This window comes from Papio anubis, chromosome 11 (genome assembly GCF_008728515.1).
Source record: "Papio anubis isolate 15944 chromosome 11, Panubis1.0, whole genome shotgun sequence".
Classification (NCBI taxonomy): Eukaryota; Metazoa; Chordata; class Mammalia; order Primates; family Cercopithecidae; genus Papio; species Papio anubis.
The window spans coordinates 46,002,268-46,009,914 of record NC_044986.1 but is presented as its reverse complement, the minus strand read 5'-3'; the positions used below and the strand labels follow the sequence as shown (position 1 = coordinate 46,009,914).

Sequence of the window (7,647 nt, the reverse complement as noted above, 5' to 3'; positions counted from 1 at the left end):
TCATGGAGCGTATCAAACTTAACTGAGCATCTCTCTGATACTTAAAAATACTGCTAGCATTATGAGATGCTTCCACTGAAGTGAAAGCTAAGATGTAGTTAGGAGTTGTCAAGCTTTACACTAGAGCCTATATGAAGTTTTGATTCTAAATGTTACTGTACCTTCTGACAACTGTAAATGAATGAACCTGGTTCTTGGGGAGCCCGTTCTGGTTTTCTCTTTGCACAGTTAAGCTGGGACTAGCATCATTCTAGTTTGCAGGCGACATTCTCTGGGAAGCTGGTCTACGGGGGAGCTGACATCTTCTGAACCTAGTCCCCACAGAGAACTTCGAATGAGTGGAATCAAGAGGTTATGTGCATTCTTGCTCATGTCATAATGCTGGACATGTGACTTCAGAGAAGCATGTGCCAGGTCAATATGATTGAGCTGTTCCCACAATACGAAGCCTTGACCATAGATCGATTCAGAGGCAAATGCAGCCTTCTTAGACTCTCAACCGAAACATTGGTGTGACATAGAATTATAATAAAAGATATACAATTATTTCAAAAGTACTGTTTTACTGGGATATCTCAAAGGACTAAGAAAATATTTATTTTCTTATCTCCTATCTTTTATTTGATGATAGTTATTCATCTCTCATTCAGCCTTTACTGAAAGCTTATCATGTATCAAACAATATACCAGGTGTCAGAGAGGGCAGCAAAGAGAGTACAATTGAGTTAGACAGAGTACCTGCACTCAATAATAATAACAACTAACACTTATATAGTGCTTTCTGTGTGTCAGGCTTGTCCTAAGTGATTTTACACGCATACACCCTCATTCAATCCTTATAAAAACCCAATGAGAGGCCGGGTGCGATGGTTCATGCCTGTAATCCCAGCAACTTTGGGAGGGTAAGGCGAGCAGATCACTTGAGGTCAGGAGTTCGAGATCACCCTGGCCAACATGGTGAAACCCCATCTCTACTAAAAATATAAAAATTAACCGGGCATTGTGGCAGGTGCCTGTAATCCTAGCTACTCAAGAGGCTGAGACAGGGAAATCGCTTGAACCTGGTAGGGGGATGTTGCAGCTTGCTGAGATCGTGCTACTACACTCCAGCCTGAGCAACAGAGTGAGACTCCATCTCAAAAAAAAAAAAAAAAAAAAAAAAAAAATTAAAAACCCAAAGAGATGGCTACTATTATCATCTCCATTTTACAGATGAGGACCTGGGTACATAGAGATTAAGTAACTTGCCAAAGATCTCACAACTGGTAAGTGGCAGAGCAAAATTTGAAAACAAACCATCTTGTTCCAGAAACTGTACTTTTAACTTCATGATAAATAGCTTCCTGAGGAATTTATGATCTGAGTATACATAGTAAGTACCTGCCCTTTAAGGGTAAGGCAGTAGGTAGTGGTGAATAGGGAACCAAAAGGTGACTCAGGTTGAGTAAAACAACACCAGGCATATCTGACTCAAGGAATGCTTCAGAGGCCGGGGGTGCACACCTGTAATCCCAGCACTTTGGGAGGCTGAGGCAGGAGGATCACTGGAGCCCAAGTTCAAGACCAGCCTGGACAACATGACGAAACCCTCTCTACAAAAAATACCAAAATTAGCTGGGTGTTGTGGCACATGCCTGTAGTTCCAGTTACTCGAGGCTGAGAGGTAGGAGAATCACTTGGACCTGGGAGGTTGAGGCTGCAGTGAGCTGTGATCGTGCCACTGCACTCCATCCTAGGCAATAGAGTGGGACTCTGTCTCAAAAAAAGAAAAAGAGGAAAAAAGGAATGCTTCAGTCTGCTCCAAAGAAAAGAATGGAGTAATGTGAAGTATTAAATGTAGCAAGAGGCCACTGCAGTAGCTCACACCTGTAATCCCAGCACTTTGGGAGGCTGAGACGGGAGGATCACTTGAGCCCAGGAGTTCAAGACCAGCCTGGGCAACATAGTGAGACCCTGTCTCTTAAAAAAATAATAAAAAGTAAATAAAAATAAATGTAGCAAGAAATTGGAAATCTTTATCAACAGATAGCAATCTAGTTTAATGTTATGTGCATGGCCACAATCCTTATTCCACTGTATTCTCCTTTCACATATATATTATGAAAGTTAATGAATACAATAATTCTGATAACATTTCTTTTCTCCCTTTCTCCCTTCTCTGGTAGAGTACTCACATAAAGGCTGCATTCACAGTTGAGGTTAGAACTTGTCTAGGCATGTCTGGTGAGCTGATGGGAGGAGTTTGCCAGGAGAGTATGTTCAGAATACTGGAAACCTTAGGGAGAAAACTCCTGAAGGTAGAAAATTGCAGAAATTATAATATAGCCTCAGCTGCTATCAGAGAAGGATGGCTTTAGTACTTTTGGTAGAGAAGCAGTGTAGCAGCAAATTTTAAGAGATACATAAGAGGTATTTAAGTAGATCATGCCGGTAGGTCATTTAGTAGTAGTATACAATTAATAAATATTCATTATTACTTGTGTGACAGTGCTTACCCCACACTGTCCTTATAGAAACATATTTGCAGAGACCTGGGGAGAAAATGCAAACATGCGAGAGGGCTTCATAAGACCATACATACCCTTTAATGACTCCATTAAGTGTTATCAACAAATGTTAGTAATAATAAATATAGTTATTATCATTATTGTTCTTATTACAGCCCCATTTTATGTTATTACTGATTTTTTAACAGGGTCATTGAGAAAATAAGACTTCATTTTCAAAATATTTAAATGTCCAGTCAGTTCCTGGCAGCAGCTGCAGCGGCTCTCCTTGCCATTTCCTTTTCACTTTTGGAAACATGGGCTCCCATGTGGCTGTCTTTGATGATGTCATCCAGTTGTTCAGTGACAGGAAAGTGTGCAAGTCTTCAACACTAGAAAAGGCGAAGAAGCGCAAGAAGTTGCTGCTCTTCTGCCTGAGTGAGTACAAGAAGAACATCATTCTCACAGAGGCCAACAAGATCCTGGTAATTAATGTGGACCAAACCATTGATGATCCCTATACCACCTTTGTCAAGATGCTGACAGGTAAGGACTGCCCTACGCCCCCTATGATGCCACCAAGGACAGCAAGAAGAAGGACCTGGTGTTTGTCTTCTGGGCCTCTGAGTCTGCATCCATTAAGAGCAAAATGATCTATGCCAGCTCCAAGGACACCATCAAGAAGAAGCTAGGGGTCAGCACCGTCATCTTCCTGGAGGACAAACCTTTGTGATCCCCTCCAGCCCCTTTCCTGGAGAATCTAGTAGTCCCAGACCTGCCCTCAGGGATTGCAGGCTGCCCCCTTCCTGCCAGACTGGAGGGGCTGGGGGAATCCCAGCAGAGGGAAGGCACTCCCTTTACCCCCATTGCCAAACAGACCCCCAACTCCCTGGATTTTCCTCCTCTCTCCATCCCTGACAGTTCTGGCCTTCCCAAACTGCTTGGATATTCTGCTTCCTCTTGGGTTGAAGCAGACCAACTTCCCCCAGGAACCCCAGTTGGGGAAGGCCTATATATATATTTTAAAAACAACCCCGCTCTCCACCTGTTCCTCCCCCTTCCTATGCTACAACTTCTAACCACAACAGTGACTCTGTGCTTGTCTGTTTAGTTCTGTGTATAAATGGAATGTTGTGGAGATGACCCCTTCCCACGCCAGCTGGTTCCTCTCCCTTGGTTATGGCCACTAGTGGAAACCAGACTAGTAAGCGACCTTTAATTTAAAAAGAAAAAGAAAAGACAATAAAATAATACTCAAATGTTTAAGCAGATTTCCCTAAACAGAAAGAGTAGAATAGAATTCGTATGAATAAGCAAACAATTTAATTGTTACTACTGGGCATTATGGTATGGATTTTGCTTTCCTACAGAAAATAACTCCACAACTGATTTTATTAGTATATAATTAATTTCTTGCTAAGAGTCATTTTCACTTATCTCGCCATTGGATATTTGTGAAATCACTAATATTTCTTTTATCCATCATTCATATGTAAGTAAATAAGTACCTTACTTCCTCTTTCCAGGCAAGCAGTGGTTCCAAACATAGCCATGTGTCACATAACAGGGATTTGTTCTGACATGAATCCATAGACAATTTTGTCTTTGTGCAAACATGATAAAGTGTACTTGCACAAACCTAGATGGTGTAGCCCACTACACACCTAAGCTATGTGGTATAGTCTGTTGCTTCTAGGCTACAAACCTGTACAGCATGCTACTATACTGAGTACTGTAGGCAAGTGTAACATAATGGTCAGTATTTGTGTATCTAAATATACCTAAATATAGAAAAGGTACAGTAAAAATATGATATAAAAGATAAATGGTATACCTGTATAAGGCATTTACTATGAATGGGACTTGCAGGACTGGAAGTTGCTCTGGGTGAGTCAATGAGTGAGTGGTGAGTCACTGTGAAGGCCTAGGACATTATTATACACTACTGTAAACTGCATAAACACTGTACACTAGGCTATAATTTATAAAAAATTTCTTCAATAAGTTATTAAATAATAACAAAGTAATAAGTTATTATTACATATCAATGATATTTTCTTTATATCCTATAAGCTTTTTTCTATTTTTAAATTAATTTTTAAAAAATTTTTTAAACTTATTTTATTAAAAACTAAGACACAAAAACCCATGTAAGCACAGGCCTACACATGGTGAGGATCATCAGTATCACTGTCTTCCACATCCACATTTTGTCCACCGGAAGCTCTTCAGAGTTAGTAACAACATGGAGCTGAAGTAGAAGGAGTACACTCTAAAAGAACAATTAAAAGTATGGTATAGTAAATACATAAACTGGTAACAGTTGTTATCATTATCAAGTATTACATAGTGTACATAATTGAATGTGCCATACTCTTATATGACTGACAGCGCAGTAAGTTTGCTTGCACCAGCATCACCACAAACTGCGAGTAATGCTTACTTCATGACGTTAGGATGGCTAGGTTCACAAGGCGATAGGAATTTTTCAGCTCCATTATAATCATGGGACTGCCTTGGCATATGCGGGCTGTTGTTGACAGAAACGTCATTATGTCACGCAAGACTAGATGATGAGGAAATCCTTTTCCTCCTAATTGGTTATTTGAGCCGTTTAATCTCCCTTCCACTCCCAGCAAGTGTAGTCATTAAAATACCTTACATAATGATGAAGGCTCCATGATTAGAACTGCGATATGATCATGTTACATACCCACTCAGAGTTCTCTGCTTCAGGGCCAAAGTTTGGGCAATGTCACGCCTATTCTACTTTCTGGATGGGTTTCTCTGTCATGAGAAGAATGAGAAATGAAAGAAGGATGAGCCCAATGTAATTCTGAGAATCAGATTTAACTAGTATCTGATAAAGCTTGCAATATTTCCATGTTGATAAATTCATCTAATTTATTTGTTTAACCTGCTGTATAATGTTTTATCATATGAAAATATCACATTTGATTTATCTATATGGAACATTTAGGTTCTAATTTTTTGCTGTTTTAAATAATATTTACATGAATTTCCCTATACGTGTTTCTGCTTTCAATATATGACAGTTTTGCTAGAGTAAGGGTCTTTAAACTTTTTTGTTAGCTTATCCCACAAACAATTTGGAAAAACTTTTCCTCCTTACACATGGTCGAGTTAGAATTGAACTTTTTTATTGTAAGTTTAAGTAGGTGCAAAGGAAGTAATTTCCTAGTTATGTAATTTTTTTTTTTTTTTTTGAGACAGAGTTTTTGCTCTTGTTACCCAGGCTGGAGTGCAATGGCACGATCTCGGCTCACTGCAACCTCTGCCTCCCGGGTTCAAACGATTCTCTCCTGTCTCAGTCTCCCGAGTAGCTAGGATTACACACACCTGCCACCATGCCCTGCTAATTTTTTTGTATTTTCAGTAGAGACGGGGTTTCACCTGTATTTTAAGTAGAGACAGGGTTTCGCCATATTGGCCAGGCTGGTCTCAAACTCCCGACCTCAGGTGATCCACCCGCCTCAGCCTCCCAAAGTGTTGGGATTACAGGCGTAAGCCACTGTGCCTGGCCTATGTAGCATTTAAAGTAGAATTCTTAAATGTATCCAATATTCATAAATACCATAGTAATTTGTTACCATTATCCATCAAAACATTTAAAAAATGAACACGCTTTCTTTACAATGGGAAATTTTACATCATTCTTTTTTCTCTTTGAACTTGAATTTTTTTTTCCAATTCTGATACAGATTTTTATTTGGATATAACATATATTATGTGTGGATATCTTTTATTGATGATGACTGTATCATATTTCCATGCAACAAATTTTATATAAAAATTTAAATTGTGTTAAACTTTCTTGACCATAATGCTTCTCAGTGTTAAAAATTATTCCAAATTATCATTAGTATTTTTGTATAATCAAGTAAATACTTTTAAATTTTGATAATTATTAAACATAAAAAAATCAACTGGGCTTAAAAAAATGGTTTATATACCATAAATGAATTTTACATATTCCTAGAAGGAGACAAGTTCAGCATTAGATCAGTTATCCCTAGTTTTTGCTTTTATATTGTAAACACTGAGTAATATTATTCACATAAGTAGATGGTGAGTGAGAGGAATTGTTTTAGCAATGTTACTCATTTATTTGAAAGCTTCCCAAATTATATGTCACACATCACTTAGTGATCTTAGTTTTAATGATTTTTCAATGAATAGTTTGAATAGGTTCTCTTTCAATTTACCAGAAAAAAAAATTAATATTAAACAGGTTAACTTTTAAAAGGGTTGTTAATACATTATTCAGCTACTTAGCAGCAATATCATTATTGCAGATGATCTCTTTAGCTCCTTGAAGGTTTTTACACTTTCAGGCAGTACATCATTTCAGTGTTCAGATGGAGAGGGGTATTCCTTTCCCTTTTAAAGTGGGATAAAGGGCACTGCGAAAGGGGAGATGGGGACATGGAACTACTAGGTCCACTTGACTACACTAGTTCTCAGGCACATCAGGTTTAGAAGAAAGCATATATGGAAGTTAAAGATCCAGAATTGATTCTCTTGAAACTAAGAACCTTATTTCTCCAGTTTGAAGACCACTACTCTGATGTTTATACCCAAAAGTGGAATTGCTTGTGTTGGAGTCTCCTAAGTTGTGTGACTGTTTCACTGAAGCCACATCACTGAGGACATTGCTCTGCCTCTCAAAGACTCAGGAACAGTCCCTCTGAAGGTCCATATATGTAAGTCATAGGAATCTTCTAAATTTGGGAAAATCTCTTGGTCGCCTTATTCAAATAACTAGTGACCAATGAGTAGTAATCCATCAGTGTTCTATGAGACACAAAATTTCTTTCTATAATGTGGCTTTTGATAATTTCTGGAAGTATTTTTATTCATGATTCCCACATTTCTTTCTTTAAAGGGCATCATTAGTCTACCATCAACCAAGATGTTATACAAAGGGCACTGTAATTCATTTACATTGAGTGCCCTGAAGCACAAATGCCTTTAAGGCCTTCTTTACCCTTTATTAATTACAAAATAAACACATGTCTAGTGGAGAAGGTTACTAGAAATAATTTGTGCAGTTTGGGAGAACTAGGGGTCAGGATTGCTCGACTTAGCTTCTGAAACAAACTCAAGCCCACTAAACCACCAAGGTAATTACATCCAGAAA

General features: G+C 38.5%; 1 protein-coding gene and 1 pseudogene across 2 annotated transcripts in view; one reads left to right on the top strand and one right to left on the bottom strand.

Moving 5' to 3' along the window:
• Window positions 1-743, bottom strand: part of ATAD1 (ATPase family AAA domain containing 1) — an 89,644-nt gene extending 88,901 nt beyond the window's left edge. For both annotated transcript variants that reach the window (XR_651823.4, XM_009214928.4), the window contains exon 1: window positions 162-743. The gene's annotated coding sequence lies outside the window, so the exon portion shown is untranslated. The remainder of the gene's footprint in view (window positions 1-161) is intronic.
• Window positions 309-3,767, top strand: LOC116268618 (annotated as a pseudogene).
• Window positions 3,768-7,647: the final 3,880 nt, after the last annotated feature.